Raw genomic sequence first — 23370 nt, 5'->3', positions numbered from 1 at the left:
CTGAGCAGTTTCTATATCCCCCCCACTCCCATTTAAGCCTCACTAGACCTTCTTAGAGGACCAAATATGTTTGATTTCATCTCAGAGTACAAAATCAGCCTACTCATTGTAAGGAGGCTCTTTGTTTTCTGCAGTGTATATGGTTGCATATTTGGAACTCCGTGCTTTGGATATGAATTTGATAGAAAGCCTGCCATTGCGTTTGAGTTGTGGTGTAATGGTGAACACCTATCCATGTGCAAAGCAGTTGGATCTTTGATTCTTTAGATTTCCTCATGCAAATTCAGAAAAATGCCTTTTAATCATTGAGTTTACATAACCAAGATCCTTGGAAGTCTAGAAAAAATGATTTGCCAGAGTTTGCATCAGTTCTGAGCAAGTCATGCAGAGTGGAGAAGGCTGTGTGCTGGCCATCCATTCTTTGGCCTGTTGGCTGCCTGTGTTGCAGGGCTGGCGTCTCTATTTCTTGGAGAAGGATCGGTGTACTCAAGCTTTTATGTTAATTGCATAAAGATGAGCTTTATTCTTCTTCTAACTTGGTGTTTTATTTTGTAAAATAGGAAATAATGTCTTCTCATTTTTCTGCTCACTCTGAAGTGGAAATTTGAAGTGTTTGTAATGTAACTTCAGCTTTCTTAAAGACTGATGGTAAAGAAGACAAGAAATTTATGTATACTTATATTGGTTTTGTTCTACCAAGCTTATCTTTGAATGGTAAACATTTGAAACATCTCTTCTAGTGTACAACTACTATAGTTTTGTTATTAACAAACTTAAGCATTATTTGTCATAGTTTCAATATTCTAGCCTTGCCTAGTGTGAATATATTTTACTCAGAGATTATGTACAAGTACCCAGAAGTGATGATGATCAATGTTGTAAAGAATTTATTCTGATACACGAGAAACTGGATATTATGTCAAAATAGCTATTTTCAAAATAAAATCTCAAGTTGCTTGAATGTTTATTAACTCTTGGTTTAATGTTATTTATTCTTTGAGGTGAGTATTTCATTGGGAAGAATTTTGGGGTGGTTGAACATAGTTCTCTGCTGGGACTGAGCTACATGTATGGTAAAACCAATACAATATTGTAAAGTAATTAGCCTCCAATTAAAATAAATAAATTTATATTAAAATAAACATTAAAAAAATAAATAAAATAAAAATAAAATGCCCATTCTTTCCATGATGCATTGAGGTCATTTGTGGTTTTCCCAGCCTGTGCTCAAGGAGGGTAGGTGCCTGCTCCTAGGCCATGGTATGTGTGTGACCTCAGAGAGCTCAACTTCTCAGGGCTACAGTTAGCTCATCCCTTCAGCTCTGTAAGTTGCTTTAAAATTTTCTCTTTTGCTCACCTGGGAAGTCCAGTGATGCTCCATATAATTGGATGGAAGACATACACTGAGAAAAATAATTATAGTTAAAGGGGAGGATGTTCATATTTTTTTTGCTGCTTTTTGGGAAAAAAAAGTGGGGGCAGGATATGGAGGTATAGAAACCCTGTGAGAGCTGTTAGTCTAGTAGGAGCAGTTTCCCCGAGGGGTTGAGTCTGTTCGTAGAGTTTTTTTTTTTTAATTGAGGTATAATTTATGTGTAGTAAATGCATCAGCCTTCCAAGTAGAGCTGTTAGGTATGTATTTCTCTCACATGGAAAGCCAACTACATCTTTGTTGATACTTCTGTCCCAAAGAACACAAGTCTTAATTGCATAGGAACTTCGGGTTTCAATTCACTCGTGGGTGGATTGAAGTGGTTAGTAATCACCTGCTTTCCACAAGAGAGCAGGAAAGAAGAGTTGGTATTGGCGGGATAATAGAATTCTTTTGGGGGAAGACAACTCTGAGTCACAAAGCTGGAAACCTTTCACCAAAGACCTTCAGAAATTTTGGTTCTTACCTGCTCAGCTCGGAGCCTTGACTTTGGCCTGGGACAGTCTTGGGTGATGAAGTCTCCTGGGTGCCTACTGCAGTGGGATGCCGCTTGGTGGACAGAAGGCTACAGTGTAAACAGCGCTCTGTTTTCTTCTGGCACGAATAGCAGCTGTCGATGTTAACTTTTGCCACACTGGGATCTTGTCCTGAGGAGACTGAGATAAAGGGGAAAGCGCTAAGATCACTGAGTACTGCCCACACGTTTGAGACAAGTGTATATGAGAACAGGAAGGAAATGGCGGTGGAAAATGGAAGGACTTGTCTTACTCAAGATCATGGTATGTTCCTAGTTGTAAAGCAAAGGGGATACTCATCCCTTCTTGATCTGACAATTTTGGGGGAAAGGATGAGAAAACATAGTACATTTCTCCAGGTACATTAGTCAGCTTCCTGGAATGCTTTAGACATCTGTGATTAAGAAATGAAGACAGCTGTGCATCATCAAAGACGTTTCTAATTTCTAGCACAGCCAACTCGAGGTCCCAAATGTTGTACTTTACCAAATAAGAGAGAGGCTAGGATATTTATCCTGCTTTTTGAGTAAGTGAGTAAAAATAGGGAAATCTTGACATTTATAAATAAAATTAGGGATTGGTGTTTCAGATCTGAGTTTGGGGCAGGTGGTCTTTTCAAGAATTTACATTTTGAAAAAGTTAAGAAATCTTTCGGTATAGAAGGAAGCATGATGCATTCCAAATATCACAGTTAAGATCAAACAGATTTCAGTTTTATTTTAAATGCAAGAAGCAAGCTGACTTATCTGAGGGCTGTCAGACTGTGCCTGTTCTGATGTGTGTTCTCCCAGTTCTCTCCATGAGTGGGGATTTGCCTTTTTCACCAATGAACATGGTTTGCATTTTATATTACACATAATATCCAGTTCAAAGCATGACTACTGATAAAATGGCTTAGAAAAAGGTGGGATGGGATATAGTAGATGTAGAAAGTAAGAGGAAAAAGAAGCAAAGAGAAAGAAAATCTAAATATGATGTAACCAGCTGTGGGGAGGAAGGGGAATGCAACGTAGAAAGACAGTGGATTTTAGAGTTAGAAAGCCTGGCTTAACAGCACACCAAACCAGTGATTTTAAGCAAGTCACTTAATTTTTTATTTATATTATTCATTACAACGCAATGGAATAACTGAATCTGGATAAATGAATGTTTTTATATGTTTGTTTTTTTAAATATATATATATATTAAAATTTAGAAGCTACCAATAAAAAGAGCCCCATGCCACCTCTTATGAATAACCTGTTTCCATATTGGTATCTAGTCTTTCAGTCGTTTGTTTTCTACACACACACACACACACACACAATTCTGTATGCTATAACCCTATAGTATATATTTATACTATTCAGAGTGTGCTTTTTCACTTAATGTTCAGAAAATCTTGTAGGTTATTATATATTCTATATAAGTTTTAAAGGGTGTGTGCAATTTCAGGGTAAGATGTTACATGGTTTATTTCACACCCTTGTGATGAACATGAGGGTAAACTCTTCTGGTAATGGTCCATTTGTATTTGCAGTCCATTTGTATTTCTTCTGTAAGTGGTCTATTCATCCTCTGCCTAAAAGGAAAATAAGTTCACTTCTCTGAAACCCTGGCTTCTCCACTGGAAGCGGGGGTTTCCATGTGGTCTCCGTGCAGTAACACACGGCAGATCAGGATGCAGCAGGCGTGCAGCAACAGTCTTTCCTTCCACGTGATTTCCTGGATTAAGAGCTCCCAGAGGATAGAGACTTCTTTCTTTATTTATCCCAGCACCTAGTACAGTGCTTGGAGCAGAGAAGGAGCTCAAACAGTTCTTGAGGAAGGAGGAATAGCTGGGATTCGAAAACATTTTGAGCATATCAGGAAAAAGAGTGAGAAAAGTCGAAGCCAAGAGCCAATGAATCAGCAGTGAGAAAACTTAGTCAAAAGCTTACTATTAAAATGGAAGAATTTAGGTTTTATTCTCAAAGCTATATAAGAAATAATTGCTTATAAAGACATTAAATACCTATAAGTATGTAGACTTGAAAAATTGAGGTGTTTGTGTGTGAGCTAACGGGTACATATTTTAAGTACACTAAGAAAGGTGACTATAGAGTCACCTTAATTATAATGAATTATATCATCATAATTTATAATATAAAGATCATAAATTTTATAATTTATTATATTTACTTATAAAGACAATATAAATATTTATATAATACAAAACAATATTGTTATATTACTCATAATTATAATAATATTAAAATTTTGAAAAGTGAAAAACATAATTTTAAAAAATGATTAATTCTGATTTTCGTGTATCAGATTTGCCTAGACTAGGAGTAAATATGCAATAACGACATGACCATATTGTAAAATGGTAATAAAGTGATCCTGAGCTCTGGTGCCTCCAAAGGAAGGCGGTGAACTGGTGTCAGGCTTTGTTTTGTCCAACTCGCCCTGGGATCATGCGGGAGAGAGTCAGTGGTTTGCTAATGAGATTTGCAGATGGCTTTAAATTGAGAGGTATTGTAAACATCAGGAATGACTGAGAAATGATACAAAAGGAGCTGGAAAGGTTAGGAACATGGACAGGAAATCAAATGATTCAGTCTGGAGTAATGCAAGCCAATCTGACATCTGGGGCCAAAGAAGAAGAAATACAGATATGCCATGAAAGTGACAAACATGGAAAACAGTCATCTCAAAGCAGGCTGGGTTGAGGGGCGAGGGGCGGGGGCGTTGCGGAGAGGCTAGAGGAAAACAAGAGAAGTAGGAAGCAGGAACTGAAGGTGTCCAGGGCCCACTACATGCCCAGTACTATGATGTGGCTCTTTACACACTGATTTCTTTTTGACTAAGGTTTAGCAATTTGGTGCTAGGCAAGAAACAGAGATTTGAAGGTTAACTCAGTACCTAATGCCACAAAAGCGCAACCTCTCTTCTAGTTGGTCCTGATGACTGTTAGAGTATCATCAGTATAGAGAAGACCGTGGAAGTGGTCTGGAATCTTAAGTCCTAATAGGAAAGATCACTTGCCATACGCCTACCTGGGCATCGCTCATTCAGTGGGTGTTGCCAAGAATTCTTGGAACAGTTCCCTCCAGGCTATCCAGTTGCCAGCAGCATGAGGGGGCCCTACAAAACCTTCGTGAGTTAGTACAGGATCCAGTTTAAGCAAAACTAAGATGTGAGTCCTCGAGGCAGTCTGTCCATTCCAGCCATGTCCCACTCTCTCTTCCTGTGGCTGCTGTGTTTGCGTCTGCTCATCCGTATCATGGCCTCAACATGCTAACCCTTAGCAGAGTCCCTCTGCCTGTGTTACCTACTATCCCTTATCCTCCTCTCTTGCTATAAACCTCTAGTGATGATTTGTATTTTCTCTAGATGTCAATAAACTAAATCAGATATATTGGTGATATTGGCCCCTTCAGGAATTTCAAACTCTTTTTTTTTTTTAATGGAACCACTACATTTAATTTTTTCAGTTACAAGAACTTGAGGAATTGGGCCACAATGAGAACTTCGTGGAGATGAGAAAGAAGACCAAATAATTCTAGGGAGGACAAACCCTGAGCAGGTAATGTAATGCTTAATGTATCCATTCCCCGCTCTGAAAAGAAGAGCAGAACATCGGTGCAGAGAGTCTATTGAAGGAGTGAGCTGGAAAGGAGAGGTGTCAAAGGCATATTTCTTGTAGTTGCAGTTCCATCTTGTAAGGTATGTTAATGGCTCATATTGGAAGCTCGAAGCTGAATGTGTTCCCTATCCCCAGTCGTAGTTGCTTTCTAACAGAAGGCCCTTAGGCTAAAAAAATTCATCCACTTATTCAACAAGTATTTACTGAGTATCTCCTACGTTCCAGGCACTGTTACTAGAACCGAGGATACATCAGTGAACAAAACACAGGTCTCTGCTGTTGTGGCTCTACATTCTAGAAGGGGGGACAATTAATAATGAACCTAATGAATAGCAGAGTATAGAATGTAGTGGAAAGTGGTAAGTGCTATGGAAAATGGAAGTAAAGCAGGATAAGGGGCTGGGAGTGCTGGGATTGAGGGCAAGTGACAGCAGTAAAGGGTGGCATAGGCTCACTGTGAAGAGGAGCAAAGCCTTGAATGAAGCGTCGGTGGCCTGGATATCTGATGAAAAGCAGGCCAGGCAGAGGGCACAGGTGGAGCAATGGTCCTAAGGGAAGCTTTGTCTAGCTTGTCCAAGAATCAGCAAGGAGGCCAGCGTCTCTGGAGGAGGGCATGATCAAGGTAGAGAGTGACAGAGATGAAGTCAGTAAGACGTGGGGTGGGGGCAGACCAGGTAAGAGCCTACGGGTATTTGTAAGCCTTTGTTTGACCTTTACTCTGAGCAGAGAAGTGATGTCGCTGATTCCTTTTTAAAAGGACTCCTTGAATTGTACTGAGGATTGACAAGAGTGTGAGCAGAAGGACCGGTGGGAGCATTGCATACTCATCTAGCCAAGAGATGGTAGTGGCTCCGATGGGTTAGAATGGCGGCGGTGGAAGTGGTAAGAAGAGGTTGGATTCTGAATGTATTTTGTGGGTACCAGCAACAAGATTTCTCGTCTGCTTAGATGTGGGTTGTAAGAAAAAGAGAAAAGTGACTTAAGGAATTTTGGCATGAGCACCGGATGGATCGAGTTGCCATCAACTGAGATGGGAAAGACTCTGAGAAGATCAGATTTTGAGAAGACTGGGGGTTTCATTTTTGACATGTTGAATTTGTGGTATCTGTTACACATCCAAGTAGAGATGCTGAGTAAGCACTTTTGTAGACATAAGTTTGGAGTTCAGGAGATACAACTGAAGAGTCATGAGGATGATGTTATTTAAAACCATGAGACTAAATGAAATCATCAAGGGCTTTAGTTGTAGAGAAGAGAAGAGGTCTAAGAACTGAGACCAGGACGCTGAACATCAAAAGACCATGGACAGAAGCAGTGAGGAAGCCTGAGACCAATAAATCTGGAGGAAAATCAAAAGAAGGTGATGTCCTTGAAGCCACATGAAGAAGGGAGAGGGAGAGATTAAACACAAGGACCAGAGTGATAGACTGTGTAGGAGAGGGACCACGTGACTGCTGAATTTAGCAAAATGACCCTGAGGAGCAGTTTCCATGGACTGGGGGATAGAAATTAGTTCAAGAGGGACTAGGAAGAGAGGATTTAGGAAGAGTGAGAAGAAATAAATGACGACTGAGATCATTGTAAACAGCACGACAGAGCTGGGAAAGACATCTAGAGATAAAACTGCCTTCCCTTGGGTCCTTGAGCTACCACCAGGGAGGCAGCCACCTATTTATGTATGTATATTTATGTGTAACTGCAAATCAAGTCAGCACGCAGGCAGCAGTGTTGAGCTAGGTCATTAGGAAACCTTCCCCAGTAACAGAGATTCAAATGGGGTTTAATAGAGTTTGTCAAGGGACTTTTTATTTATTACAAAAATATTGCTACTTAAAACATGGGCTTTTTCTCGAAATGATGAGCCAAATTCTTTTGTGAATAAGATCTAGCATATGAGTAAGTTTATACTTAGTTAAGCCAGAGGAAGCAGAGACCAAGTCAATCACTGGAGTAGTCTTTGTCTAGAGGATTTCAGCTTCTGTGGTTTAGGTAATAGAGTTGGTTTCCTCTATCTAGGCCTGGGGCCCAGAAAACTGAGCCCAAATGAAGTAAATCGGCATCTTTATTTTCTGTTTGAGCTACTTAATGACTGTGCATTCATCAGGGGACAGGATGAGAACACATTTGAAAATTAAAGGGTTATTGCTATAGAAAGCATTGAGAATGCTGTGTGAAGCCTAAGCATGTTTCAGGAAAATTATAATGTTTTAAAGGCACAGACTAGTCTGTGAACAAACCAGAAACCCTGGTGTTACTGCTTCCCCTATCTAGTCACTCACTGAGTCCTGTCTGTTTCTCACTGTGGTTATCACTGGAATCTGAACGGTGCCTACCATGGTTCACTGCCGTCCTGGGTCACTGCCGCAGATACGCCGTCAGCCTCCCACCTTCTGGTCTGACCCTTTCCAAACTGTTCTCCACAGTGTTCAAGAGTGAGCTTTCTAAAATGCATAAAGAACATGTTTCACCCTTGCTTAATACCTTTTAATGGTGCCTTGTGGTGCTGGAGAAGACTCGAGAGTCCCTTGGACTGCCAGGAGATCCAACCAGTCAATCCTAAAGGAAATCAGTCCTCAATATTCATTAGAAGGACTGATGCTAAAGCTGAAGCTCCAATACTTGGCCACTTGATGCGAAGAACTGACTCACTGGAAAAGACCCTGATGCTGGGAAGGATTGAGGGCAGGAGGAGAAGGGGACGACAGAGGATGAGATGGTTGGATGGCATCATCGACTTGATGGACATGATTTTGAGCAAGCTCAGGGAGATGGTGAAGGACAGGGAAGCCTGGCGTGCTGCAGTGCATGGGGTCACGAAGAGCTGGACACGACTGAGTGACTGAACTGAACTGTTGTGTTTAAGCTCCTCAACACAGCGTATAATGCATTTCATTGTCTGGTTCAAGTTCAGTTGTGTCCCACCTTCTGTCCTCACCATGGAAAAATCCAGCCACCGAACCACCTAAATCTCCAAATAACCCCATACTTTCTTTTAAATCTTCAGATGAAGAGGCTCCAGTGAGTCACAGAGAAGCCACAAAATCAACCTAACAAGACTCAACAGAGAATTCTATTTTTAGGCTCCATTAAAATAGAAGTGGAAGGGAGGGTGCATGGTCAGGACACTCAAGATGACTGTTCTCTCGCTCTTTGTTATCTGCTCCGCCAGACCCTGCTTCACCTACTCGCTTCTCACCCAAACCTGCTCACCCCCTGCCCCTGCTAGTGACTGTTCTAACCTTTGGGCCAGAACAGCTCCACCTGCTGGTTTATTAAAGGGGAACATCTGCCCTTGTGACGGTGGGTAACCTGAGGGATGAGGGAGAGGGATGTGCCCAGCTGCCGGTTGCCCTGGTAACTGATAAGCCAACCCGAGGACAATTCCTCCTGCAAATAGTAGCCCTTTGCTTCTCCCCCAAGGAGTAAAGATTACTGCCACATCCTGTCTGCTGGGGTAGGGTGCCTTTTTTTCAGACGTGTAAGATCCCCTCTCCATTAAACCACTGGTGTCTCTGTGCTGGCTCTGGGCTCCTTCTTCAGGCTGGAGGATGGGCAACTACAAGGCTTGCAGGCCTGTGGGGTGCAGCCCAACAGAGGTCCTTTGTTTCCATGTTCCTTATATTCACATTTTACTAGCTGATTCTGTTTCTGCTTGGCTCATGCACATGTGTAACAGCACTGCACCTAAGTCGTGTTTGACTTCTCTACTCAGCTTGGGCTTCCCTGGGGGCACAAACGGGAAAGAATCCACCTGCAATGCGGGAGACCTGGATTCGATCCCTGGATTGGGAAGATCCCCTGGAGGAGGGGACGGCAACCCACTCCAGTAGTCTTGCCTTGGAGAATCCCGCATGGACAGAGGAGCCTGGCGGGCTATAGTCCATAGGGTCACAAAAAGTCAGACACGACTGAGCACTACTCAGCTTTGAGAGCTCTCATGGCTTAGTTCTTGGCTATGTTTTCACACTTCACTTCACACATCCACTTTAACACTTTCCCTTGTTTGTCTTTTCCATCTTGGGTCTTCAAATCCTGCCTATAATCTGAAGTCTCACAGACTGATGTCTCCAGCTCAGGCATCTCCTGTGAGACCAGACTCATATTCAAAGGGGATCTAAGAGGTGTGCAGCAATCTCAAACTTGTATCTAAACCTGAACTCTGATCTTCACTCTGCCAAAACCTCTTCCTCTACTGCTGCTGCTGCTGCTAAGTCGTTTCAGTCGTGTCCGACTCTGTGCGACCCCATAGACGGCAGCCCACCAGGCTCCCCCGTCTTTCCCATCTCAATAAACATCGCCCATACTACCCCACTGCTTAAAATCAGAGACCTGAAAATTTACCTCTTTCTTAGTTTGTAAGAAAACCTAATCACATGCCAGGCAATGTCCAAAATGTTTAATATGTAATAACTCTTTCTTTTAACGAATCTGCAAGGTAGCTATTATTATTATCACTTACATCATTGATGAGGAGACTAAGGGACAGAGAGGTTAAGTGATTTTCCCAAGGCCACACAGCTTACTGAATAGTGGAGCTGCGATTTAAACTCAGATGATATGGTGTCAGGGTCTGTGTGCTCAAATCAATTTCTACGCAAACTGTTATTCTTGGAATCTCTTTGTGATTCACTCCTGATCAGTTCACATCCAGCTTATCAGAAGTGCAAACAGTTCAACCTCCAAAAATGCCCTGAATCCATCATTTACTTCTTTCCATCACAGTTGCCATCACCCCAGCCTTTTGCCAAGACTTTCATAATATTGCCTTGGAGATTTCTAATTCTGCTCTTGTCCTTTCCACCTTCCTCAGCTCAGCATCCCCAGCCATTCTTTCCAAAGAAGTCAGATCTTAGCTTGAATGTATGTTTTTTTTTTTTTTTTCTGAGAAGCATACCTTGACTTCAATAAATGAACTAATCCTCCCAATTATTCTTTCTCTCATCACCCTACTCATTTCTTTCATGGTAAATTTCACAATTGATAATTATAAATGTGTCTTATTTTTACATACCCCCTGAAAAAAGGGCTTTGTTTTATTTGCCACTACCTCTCCAGTACCTAGCAGAGAGCTTAGCCCATAATGGGCTCTTAGTAATATTTGTGAATGATTGAATGGATGAGTGGCTAGTATTGAGTAAGACGTGACTATAATTTTTATTTTATGTGTTACCATGAAAATAACAGTTTCACTTCTTTATAGTGGACCAATGGGAGGAAGCTGTATGATTTACTGAAAAATATAAAAAGTATGATTTTTTTAAATAAAATGTAGTTTTATTATTTCAATGAAGGACTTTGTATAGTTCTAGCAAGCATGCTAGAACATGCTAGTTCTAGTTAGTACTACTTTTACCCCAACACTCCTTTCTAAGAGATTCCACCCCTGCCCTCACACCCCTAACTCATTGGACCAGGGACAGAAACTGACCCAAGCTGAGCTAATGATGAGATTCTCCTTGCTCAGACTTCAGAGTCAAGAAACTAAGGAACAGATTTTTGAGGCAACTGCATTCATTCAGGCTTCAGATATTTGTCAAGCATCTGGAATAAATGATCATTGGGGATATAATGAACAAGATAGTTCTCTCCTTGAAGGCATTTACAGTTCAGAGGGAAAAACGTGCTACTGCAATTCAGTGAGTTACATGCCATGCCATGGGGATTACGCAGGAGTGCCTGGGAGAGGTACCTTAAACAGTACTGCAAAGGCAGAGCAAGCTTCCCAGCAAAGGTGCTATCTCAGCCAAAAGAAGGAGTCACAGATCCAGAAGAGAGCTGGCATGAGGGGAAAGGGTATTTATTTTAAGCAGAGGGAACAGAAAATGCCCACATAGTACATTCAGTCTGGTGTGCAACGACAGGGGAGATTTTCCTGAGACGGGAAAGTGGTCTCCATCATGAAGGCCCTTGTTCGCCTGTACAAAGTCTGGACTCTATGCTGAGGGCCATGAGAGTCCTGAACAAGGGTTTTTAGCAGAGGAGTGTCACATTCAGATGTGTACTCTAATAAAATCCCTGTGGTCTCAGTCAGAGGGAACATGTTGGAAGGAGATATCCCAGTTAGGACATTGTGAAAGAAATCCAGACACAAAATGATGTTGGCAGGAATAAGTCAGTGACAGTGGGAAGAGACAGAGTGGATGGCTAAAGTGTGTTTAGGGTGATGATAGATGGGGAGAGAGGAATTAAGGACAGTGTCCAGGCTTGCAACTTGGGCTCGAAGGAGACTGTGAGGTCATCCTCAGAGACAGGAGACACATGAGGGACCTCAACAAAAAGGTCAGGGCTGGAGCCGTAAATGGGAGTGTTGTCCCTGAAGAATTACTGAAGCTTTTGGATTGACTTTACCCAGTGAATTTGTGGAGAAGAAGAACAAAAGAGCCTATGGGTGGAATCCCATGTAACTCCAGCATTCAAGAAGGTGAATGAGGAAGAAGAGCCTACAGAAGAGTTGGAGAAGATATATTCTGAGAGCCAGTTGCAAACCCAAGGAAGAGTGATGTTGGGGAAACCAATGGATGAGACCCTCTCCAGAAGGGTCTGATGAATGTCAGCGTTCTAACGAAACAAGGACAGACTTCACAGTAACTAAATGCTTAGTGATCTCTAACAGACACGTTTCTCTGGATTACAGAAACGTCACTCTTAACAATCAACGGCGGTATTCATCTCTTTGTCCCTAAGAAGATTCCCAATAGTCCCCTTACCTTCACTGTCTGCAGATTCTCCAAGAGCGGAGTCTGCATTCATGAGGGTTTTCTGAATTTGGTTTTCAAATGTTATCACATGTTGGTTCACGAAGTACATTTGAATGTCAGAGTTGAGAGTGTGGAAAAAAGGAGACATAAGGAAATTTTATTTAAAAAATGTTTTTCAACTTTAAGCAAAGCATCTAACAGCCCACTAAGTTTAGCATTTCGTGTGTGTTTATGACCTGTCAAAAACTGCCAGAACTTGACTTGGGATCAAGAAGGAAAAGATGTTGCCTGTTTGTCATCTCTCAGAGCATCCAACTTCTGAAGGCCACTCTGCAACCAAAAAAGAACTTTCCTTCATCAGGGGACATTTGTCGAAAGAGAGGAACGTTAGTAATAGGATCCAGGCCGTGTTATGTTCATTAAACAATTAGGTGCTGATGCCAGTCAGTAATCGCTTTTTTCCATTTTATTTTCAATAATGTCAGTGTTCCTAAGAGACCTGCATGGGATTGGATCTGGTATTTTAATCAGAATTTTAGTGTATTTTCAGTATTGGTAACATCTCCCTCCCTCCTACTTACACTGAGCAATAGACTCTCCTGGGCCTGGTTTGTGCTCCTTCTTCTGAATGTTTAGTCAATTTAATATACACAGTGGACGTATTCTGGGGGGAAAATGCTAGGCTTCCCAGCAGTTATTTTAAAGATTAGGTGTTGTTTAAAAACAAAGCCATACCATTCATCACAATTATAAGGCAGGAAATACAGCACTCTGCAGGGTTTGATAAGAACTTTCCTTTAAGGACGCTTGTTTTCCTGGCCTCACAAACACTCCACTTCTCTGAAGGTGATTTTGTGACATCCCTCTGAAGGTTCATGTCCTGGAAAAACTCAATCCTGTTTACTGAGTGCTTTCCACTTAAAACTGTTTCACTGAATGATTTTGGAATGGGAAAGGAAGTACAATAGGAAAGCAAGGCTACCTATCCTCAGGTCCGCGACGGAAGGCCTGAAGCTCACCAAAGGCCTGGGCCAGACCATGAGCACCGTCTTTCCTCTCCTGGGTTCACACAAGAGGTGCACACACAGGTGAGAGGGCTCCGATCTCAGCCCACCGACTCTAGGTTTAAGAATAACTTGCTTCATTTTCTCTAACGGCTAAATTCCCAATGCCAAGCTCTTACTTCTCCCGGCTAGCAGAAAAAAACAAAGAAAAAAAACGCTAAACAAACAGAAAATGCATAACCCCAGTCTTTCCTGCGGACCCCTCCCTACTACTGTTTGTGCCAGTCTTTCTGTTAGGCGGTGCCAAGGCCTCTAGGGTGGGGCTCACCTGCACTCATCTACATAGTCCACCTCTGAGCCAGCCCCCTGGCCCCTGCCCGCCTGCACTGGTCCTCAGGCCAAGCCCCTCTGTGCCTCTGGCTGCATGTGACTCCCTCCCCACCTAACTCTGCCACCAGCCCCTCTGTACCCAGCTGACAGCACTTGCCCAGGAAGCAGAGCTTACCCATCCTTCTCCCTGTCACCTCCCTCCTCACTTCCTCCTAGGCGAACAGAATATCGCCCTCGTCTGGGGAAATCGCTTCTTCTTTCCCTATTCAGTACAATCTGCCTCCCCACTCCCACCCCTTTTCTCTTTCAATTGAGTCTTCTTCTGCCAAGGGCTTTGGCTTTTGTTCCCAAAGCTTGGAAGCAATGTCTTTGCTTTATGCCCTGCCACAAACCTCCTGTGAAGCAGGAACACAGAGTCAGCTGTTATCTGCTTGAACAGGAAGGAAGGGAAAGAGGAAAAACAGGACTACCATCTTGGTAGATAGATGGCTCAGCATCTTATCCCACTCGAACACACATGTCCCCTGACCACTGCTCCAGACACCTGGACACCCAATGTTTGTTTGAAGTTATCACTGGTGGCTCAGACAGTAAAGCATCTGCCTGCAATGCAGGAAACCTGGGTTCAATCCCTGGGTCGGGAAGATCCCCTGGAGAAGGAAATGGCAACCCACTCCAGTACTCTTGCCTGGAAAATCCCATGGAGAGGAGCCTTACGGGCTATAGTCCACGGGGTCGCAGAGAGTCCAAGACTGAGCGACTAACTTTCACTTTCACTGCAGCCCCGCTGGCCACATTTCCTGACATCCAAGGGCCCAGGAGCCTAGGGGCCTCCTACACAGACATGCGTGCTGAATAGCAGGGAAGAACAGCCTGGGAGAAACCCTTCCCTTCGGCACAGGAGGGAGCGCTGGCCCAGGCCACTGAGCACAGCACCCACGGTGTGAACCACTCGGATCCAGCCCTGGAGGCCACCATGCCTTAAAGGGGAGGACTATGGGGAGTGACAGAAAGAATTGTAACCCAGGTAAGGATCCAGATAAGGCTGCGACTGGTCTGCATCTTCCTGCCCCTGCTGCATAGATGCCAAATGAAATACAGAAGAGTGGGGCACAGAAGGCGAAGTCCTTTCACCGCCGACCAGAGGCCGGAGGGTAATCAGAGACATCAAGGACCCCAGGAGCAGCTGGAGAAGGAGGGTGGATGGCGCAAGATGTCCTAGAGGTCCCGGGTAGTTCCGCACCACTGGGTGCTTTGGCAGATGGTTGGAAGTCACAGAGTGAACACCATGCAGCTGATCAGAAGGCCAGCAGAGAGAGAGAAGAGTGGTGCAAGCAACGGCCTGAGTTCTGGGGCCAAAACTTCCTGCGCTATGACTCACATGTTCTCAGAGACACAGGAAAGTGACGAGGAAGTTCTGTCACTGTGCAGGTGGGAACAGGCCCGGGAGGTGCTGCTGTTTTAGCAGAACTAAGGACAAGCTGTTAAAGAACCTTAACAAGGATCTGTAAGCTGAAAGGAGTCAGGAGTTACCCGAAACCACCACCCCCATGTCTCTATATCAGGATTTTAATCTGAGCACCAGAGTGGAATGGGTGAACCTTTCTTCCGGGAGAGACCTGAGTTTAAATTCCAGGCTTGTTTTTAGCTATCAAGTTCTTTGGCAAATTGCAGGATCTCTTTTCCCTCCTCTGTAAGTGGGCACAATAGTCTTATAAAGTACACCTAGCATATTACCTGTTGTATAAACAGGACCAAATAAATGATAGTTGCTACTGCTATTATTATTACTATCACTGTTTTCATCTGATCTCTTGATTTTAGTAGTGAAAACCCAGAGCAAGCACCTACAGGGTTTTAGACTGTCTTTGGATTTTTGCATTTAGGTCAGGTAAGAGACCAGAGCATGTGATCAAATGTCCAGTGGGTGACATCTGAGAGACCTTACACTCACTCTATTCACTCATTAAGGTCACACACTTGGATTGTCATAATTCTCTTGGGATTTGGGGACTGAGTCTGCAAAAAAAGATGGCATTTGCTGAACCTAAGCCGTGAACAGCTGTGCTGGGCTAGAAATAGCTTCCCAAGCAATGGCCTTCCTTGCCAAGTCAAAGGCACAGCTTACAGTGGGCTTGGAACCACAGAACATCTAACAGGAGAGATCCCTTTCTCAAGGTGACACCCAGAAATCTTGCACCTTCAGGACAGGGCAATGACCAATTTCTAGAGCACATTCTTTGCCCTGATTTGGTACAAAGACACAAGAAAAGACTCAGAGGCAAGAGAAGCCTCAGTGATTTATTATAGGGAAGTAGGTTCATTAAATCAAAACCCCAGCAGGAACTGTAAGTTAGAGAACTTCCAAAGCTTTGACTCCCACATCTTCTGTTGCCTGTTGTCAAGCGCATTTGTGGATGTAATAGCCAAGTCTGTGTCCCCAAAATCCAAGCCAACCGAAGAAAGCAATGCATTTGGTGGAAAAATCATAAAAAAATAAAGACACCCTAATAAAGCAGTTGGACTATTCCCACTGCATTTTGACCAGAAAAGGGAGCTATGGAAAGATTCTGTCACCATCTGTGCTCTACTGGCCATAAAATTATAAATCAGAGAAAGCTGGCAATGGAAGGACTTCAGAGGTATAACCCAGCCACTCATCCGTGCCCAGAGTCTTACAGCTAATGCAAGGCAGCTTCGGGACTAGAACCCAGGGCTTCGAGTCCCAGCCAGGGCCCTTTCTACCCTTCAGGCAGCTGTCCCAGAGGTGGCAAGAGCTCACGTTTTCGGAAAGCACTCCAAGCTCATTAACAAAAAGGTGCCGCTTAATCGCCAAGTCGTACTTGCACCTGGGGATCAGGGACAAGAATAACACTGCATGTTGAATCCAAAGGGACCAGGAGGCCAACAAGAACACAGGCTGCCTTCTGATCAGACTGTGCTCCAAGTTCATTTCCAAGCCATTTGTTTGGATAGCACAGCATACAATAGAAACAACTGTATAAATGGTTAACTTCCCAGGTCAATCTAGAGAAGCTTATTTAATATATAACTTTATTGTGATACCTGACTACTCCTGATATTCCAACTCTAACAAGCCACCAATTTATGTCTGTTTCGTAAATAGAAAAGACAAGTTCCAGGCTTCAGCTTGGAAGGCAGCAATATCGTGCTCATTTTTTCCTCCAGTGGGAGTGGTTTACCTTGCAGTTGACTGGGACTCTAGGATCTGGGGGACAAGGGAAGAAGCAGAAACTCGTCCCTAGGCTCTGGGAACTTGCTCTTACACTGACCCGTGGGAGGTGCTGGTCACCAGCAAAGGTCTCAGTGGTCTAAGGTAAAATACAAGAACAAAGTTCCAGGGCAGAAAGTTTTTCACAAAGCAAAGTGTATTCAATTTAAAGAACCACCCTTGTATTCTTGAGATGACTCTGATCAATTCTGGGTGTTGAATTATCTTTTTGGAAATGACTGTAGTCAATGGTACTTGTTTTCTTAATATTCTTTCTTGGAAAAAACCTATGGGCAATCCTATGTTGATGGTCTCCAGAATTGCATCCCAAAATTCAGAGAACCCCAATTCTGAGAACCACTGCTCAACACGTCCCCATTTCTCAGGTGAGCTGGGGAAGGTTTTTGCTGTACTGTCCCCTCAGGGCTCTGGGAGAGGTGAGCCAAGCCAAAGCGAGCTGATGAAGCTGGGATATCCCTCATTAGTGCGTGGAGCTATATGGCTCTCTCATAAATTAAATGTCCCCAAGGAAGGTCTGGTTGGGATTAACTTTCTCTGATGATTTAGAAGACAAATTCTGCATAGGCCAGGGGTACCTGTCTTAAACTTTTAATTGAGACTGTGGCAGGAGATTAGATGGGCCTCAAACTGAGCAGCTGGAGTCTGTCCCCATGTGGACAGATAGTCCAAGATAAAGATAAATGGCAGGAACAAGGAGGAGCTGAGTCCTGCCTAGATAAGAGAGAGAGACCACGTATTTATCATTCTTGAGGTCAAGGAGACCTTCCTGACTACACCAGCACAGAAAAGTCCCTTGGGGGTCAAAGAGAGAGGGGGTGCCACCCTATAGTAGCTGATATCAGTCATAGGCCTCTTGGCTAGAACCCATGTTGGCTAAGAAATGCATGCACATACATGGGAAAACCCTGATTTAAACCAAATACAGACTCAGAGTCAGGCAAAGCAAGATGGCCGGAAGAAATGTGGAAGAAATGCCCCATGTAAGTGAGTCAAACTACCACGAGGGTGTTGCTCTTTCCCAGAGCCTGCCTGTGTGCGTCTATTCACACGAACTCTTTTTTTCCCCTAAAAAACACTTTACCTGTTTCACTACTTTCTATCTCTTTGTGAAAATTCATTTTCTGCAAAGCCATACAGGCCAGGGTCCTGTCCCTGATCTAGTGGATAGGATTCAGCGCTTTCACTGCCTCTGCTTGATTTCAGTCCTGGCCGGGAACTGAAGCCCTGTTTCAAGTCGCTGCAGGCCAAGGCCACCTGCGATTTAGATCGATTAGAAACCTATGATATTTCAGGCGGAGACTAGTCATTCAGTTAGGAGCTAGCTACCACGTCATGAGGAGTGTGTGAGATGACCAAGCAAATCAAACCACACATTTTCAGGGAAACATTTAATGTACCCAGGAATGGGGCCCTTAAAATAATGTTAAACATCAATCTGATTAAAATATTAATTAAAAAACTTATTATCAGATATTTTTGAGACAGATTCGGTAGGCCTTGTTAAGTAAGCATTTTTTATTTGTGTTGTTCTGCTCTTGAAAGCAAAGCAAAACCAAATAAAAGCAAAAGCCATATTCACATCCTGTTGTTCCCCTTTCTGTGCTCGTGGAAATCCTGCCTAAACAGCCCTTTACTTCTTTCCTCTCTTGGATGCTGCCTTAATTCAGGCTCTCCTCACTTCCTGCCCCAAACCTGGTTTTCAGACTTCCATTTTAAAATCACAGCATACTTTCCTCAAAGTCTATATGGAAATCCAGTTCATAAACAGAAAACTGCTTTACCTGGACCAGGGTGAGGGCTGGTTCCCAGTGGCCTCACCCCTTGCCTCCATCATTCATTCATTCAATGTATTAATTGAAAACCACTGGTCTAGTCTATCGACTTAACTTCCTAACTGGGCCTCCTGCTTGGAGTCACTGGTCTCTATCATATTCTGTCCATCCTGGTAGCAGGACTATTTTTCTAAAACCCAGATCTGATCTTGTCACTGCCCTTTTCAGAAACTTTCAATTCTGTCCTTACTGTGTGTGATGTCTTGACTCTATGGTGTCAGCCACATCTGAGCCTTTACCGAGGAAAAGGATCTAGATAGAAGCTATAAGAGTTGATTTTATATTTGCAAATGATGCAACCATCAGGGCTTAATTTTCAAAATAAACAGCTCATACAACTCAATAACAAAATAAAAAGCAACACAATTTAAAAATGAGCAGACGACCTAGATAGATATTTCTCCGAAAAAAGACATACAGATGGCCAATAGGCACATGAAAAGATGCTTATCATCACTAATTTTAGAGAAATGCAAATCAAAACTACAGTGAGGTACCACCTCACACTGGTTAGAATGGCCATCACCAAAAAGTCTACAAACAATAAATGCTCTGGAGAGGGTGTGGAGAAAAGGGAACCCCCCTACACTGTTGATAGGGATGTAAGTTGGTGCACTTACTATGGAGAATGGTGTGGAGGTTCCTTAAAAGAACTAAAAATAGAGCTACCCTATCACCCAGCAATTCCACTCCTGGGCACACACCTAGACAAAAGCATAACTAGAAAAAATACGTGCACTCCTAGGTTTACAGCAACACTATTCACAGTAGCCAAGACATGGAAGCAGCCTAAATATCCATCAACAGATGAATGGATAAAGAAGACGTGGTACATATTTACAAGTAGTAGAATATTACTCAGCCATAAAAAAGAATGAAATAAAGCCATGCCATTTACAGCAACATGGATAGATCTAGAGACCTTCATACTAAGTGAAGTCAGAAAGAGAAAGACAAATGCCATATGCTCTCACTCATATGTGGACTCGAAAATAAAACACAAGTGGACTTATCCGTGAAACAGACTCAGACAAAGAGAGTAGATTTGTGGTTGCCAAAGGAGAGGGGAGAGTCAGGGAGGGAAGGACTGGGAGTTTGGGATTGGCAGATGCAAACTATGATACAGAGAATGGATAAACAACAAGGTCCTTCTGTAAGCACGGGGAACTGTATTCAATATCCTGTGATAAACCATCATGGAAAAGAATATCAAAGAAGAATATATGTATATATACATGCATAATTAAATCATTTTGCTGTATAGCAGAAATGAACACAGCACTGTAGATCAGCTCTACTGCAGGAAAATTTTTAAAAACGAGTTGATTTTATTGAAGGCTCCGTGAGACATGGGGGGGCCATGGGAGATACTTCAGTGCAGGTAGTAAAGCGAGACACACAGTCACGGCCTCCTCAGCAGCTCCGGAGAGGAGCCAGCGCCGCTGCGTCCTGGTTGGAGGTACTGCAGTGTGTACCCTGGTGGTAGCAGGGGACCACTAATGCCCCGGGGTCCCAGGGTCCAAGGAGGATGTGTGGGGTGAGGGGTGGGCCCATGGCAGAGTGGGGGCAGTTGCACCAGCAGTGGCAGAGGGCTTTTTTGGGAGCATGAGCGAGCCTCTGCGGATGCCGGCGCTGTTTGTAGGACACTCATTTGGAGCGGGTCAGGAGTGAATAAGAGCCTGTGTAATCCCAGTTAGTACCATCACTTGGCCACCTTTATTCCTATGTTCTGATGACAGCTGAGGTTGTCTTGGGTCATATGGGCTTTAAGAAAACAGTTCCTGAGAAAGTTAATGAGAAATAGTTGTCAGGGTTAAAACATATCCTTCCATCACCCTTTCTCAAAGAACTGAGTTCATACCATGTAGAAGATGTTCTGTAGTGGGGACGTTTTGACTGAAGTAGCTAATTAAGGGCTGACACGGAGAACTGGAGTCCTGGGCCCGTCACAAATCTCCCCAAGGCCTTGGCTGTGGTGTCAGCAGATTTATGCTTTGTAGGCAGTTTGCTCCCTTACCTGGTTTGCAGCAACGGGATGGGGTGAAGGTGAACAAGACGAGTCATCTTACAGCGGTGACTTCTGAAGCGGAACATGGCTTGCGGTTCCTTAGGGGATTAGAGGTGACCTGTGTTTAAATCTTGTGTGCCTGAGTGGGGTGTAGCCCCAACTAACAGCTGTTTGACATATGAAGCAAGGATGCCTTCAAAGTGTCCTGGATGGGTCAGAACAGGACTAGCATTGTCTTAACCAAAAGACAGGCCCACATTTTAACCTGCTGTTCCTTGGGGTCCTTCCCTGACTTCAGCACCAACATGATCAGGACCTCCCAGCTGCCCAGGGGGCATGCACAGGCTTCCTACTTTAGCTGCTGGTAGGCAGAAGTTCCAGAGAAGGTAATGGCACCCCACTCCAGTACTCTTGCCTGGAAAATCCCATGGATGGAGAGGCCTGGTAGGCTGCAGTCCATGGGGTCGCTGGGAGTTGGACACGACTGGGCGACTTCACTTTCACTTTTCACTTTCATGCTTTGGAGGAGGAAATGGCAACCCACTCCAGTGTTCTTGCCTGGAGAATCCCAGGGATGGTGGGGCCTGGTGGGCTGCCGTCTATGGGGTCGCACAGAGTCGGACGCGACTGAAGCGACTTAGCAGCAGCAGCAGCAGCAGCAGCAGGCAGAAGTTCAGTTCCTCCCAGGTATGCTTGTTAAACCCCAATCACAGACCATCTGTTTCCAGTGTTTTCCCAGGTTGCCCACTGAATGCAGGGAGGATGGAGTGTTTTGCAAATACTGCAGCTATTAGCTTCCCCGCTGATCACACTTCAGGGCAATGGGACACTTTTCTAATGGTAAACTCTCCTTAAGCTTGAGTCATTTAAAATGTTTGCGATCAGCAATGTTCAGTTCAGTTCAGTTCAGAGGAAGCATATTACAGCTGACCAAGCAGAAAGGCCTCTGTAAGTCTCTGCCTCCGCTCTGTGATCCCATGGTCCAATTCTCCTTTCTCAAAGAAAGAATTTAACCTTCAGGAAGGATGGGCTGGAAATTTTCTCTGAATCTTATCAGTGATTTCATCAAATGTGATCTGGCCTCCCTTGCTTGCTAAATGGCAGAGGATACATTTGTAACCCATATCTGAAGGCTCCAAGGAGGTCTTGGATACTCTCTGTGTAAATAAAGGACAGGGATTGCCCCTCATTCTGAGTGGGCAGAGCTGCCCCAAGGTGCTCTCATCACTTGTCTCATTTGTATGGCTGGCTCCTGCCCTCTTGGGAGAGGTACCTGAAGACCTCCTAGGCTGTGTCAGGAGGGAATTTGATCACTAGCTCTCCGGTGACTTGAGAGACTGAATTGTTTGTGTATTTATCAGCTACTTGCACATTATCTTCTATATATTGCTTGTTCAGATCTTGCTTATTTTTTTGACTCTGCTGTGCTTTGTCGCTTAGTGTCTGACTCTTTGCAACCCTGTGGACTGTAACCTGCCCGACTCCTCTGTCCATGGGGATTCTCCAGGCAAGAATACTACAGTGGGTTGCCATGCCCTCCTCCAGGGGATCTTCCCCACCCAGGGATTGAACCTGGGTCTCCTGCATTGCAGGTAGATTCTTTTACCCCTGAGCCACCAGGAAAGCTTGTGTGTGTGTGTGTGTGTGTGTGTGTGTGTGCCAGGAAAGCTTGTGTGTGTGTGTGTGTGTGTGTGTGTAACTGAATCAGTTTACAACATAAATTAACACAACACTGTAAATCAACTATACTTCAGTTGGAATACATTTTAAAAAAAAGAGGCTTGATAACTTTTGAATGAGCGTCTGGAATTCTAGGGCAGGGTCACATAGGAAACAGAGGATGATTCGTCTAAAATATTTACTCTCTAGCCCTTCATAGAAAAAGTTTGCCTGAAAAAACAAAGAAAGAAAAAGTTTGCCGAGCCCTGCCTCCATGGTGCACCTTCTTCTAGTAATAAAACAGTACAAATTGTAACCACAAGGAGATACCAGTTCACATACTCATCAGATTATCAGAAATCTTGAAGTGAGAAATGAAACACACATATTAACAAAGAGACGTGTGTGAGTATGTTTGCTGTAGCCTGTTGGTCAGAATTCTTAAACTGGGCAATTTTTCACCAGGAAAAAAAGATTTTGCTATATGCATATAGTGGAATACGTTTTTGAGATTTTGGCTATAAACCTTCAAAACACCAAACTGAGTGAAAAAAAAAAACTAAACTAAAACAATTTGCCAAATGATGCAAAGCTCCAATACTTTGGTCACCTGATGCAAAGAGCCAACTCGTTGGAAAAGACTCTGATGCTGGGAAAGATTGAGGGCAAGAGAAGAAGGGGGTGACAGAGGATGAGGTGGTTGGATGGCATCACCAACTCAATGGACATGAGCTTAAGCAAAATCCGGGAGATAGTGAAGGACAGGGAAGCCTGGCGTGTTGCAGTCCATGGGGTCGGAAAGAATTGGACATGACTGAACAACAATTTACATAAAATTTGTAAATATGCAAATGTAATCTGCTCCTATGGGTGAAGGATACATAATGAGCTAGATGAGTCTCCAAAGGCTGGTCTAGCCCATGGGTGGAGGGCTAGGCTGAGATCCAGGATGTGTGGCGGGGAGAGGGGACTCTTCCCCAGGCTTGAAGCTCCAGGTTTCAACAGCTTTCGTGCAGTGAAGAGACCCT

General features: G+C 43.7%; 1 protein-coding gene across 1 annotated transcript in view; it reads right to left on the bottom strand.

Moving 5' to 3' along the window:
* Window positions 1-23370, bottom strand: part of THBS4 (thrombospondin 4) — a 233753-nt gene that overhangs the window by 113326 nt on the left and 97057 nt on the right. Inside the window, exon 3 of the mRNA XM_059890619.1 lies at window positions 1899-2088. The gene's annotated coding sequence lies outside the window, so the exon portion shown is untranslated. The remainder of the gene's footprint in view (window positions 1-1898; window positions 2089-23370) is intronic.

Source organism: Bos taurus, chromosome 10 (genome assembly GCF_002263795.3).
Source record: "Bos taurus isolate L1 Dominette 01449 registration number 42190680 breed Hereford chromosome 10, ARS-UCD2.0, whole genome shotgun sequence".
Lineage (NCBI taxonomy): Eukaryota > Metazoa > Chordata > Mammalia > Artiodactyla > Bovidae > Bos > Bos taurus.
This window is presented reverse-complemented; position numbering and strand designations above follow the sequence as displayed.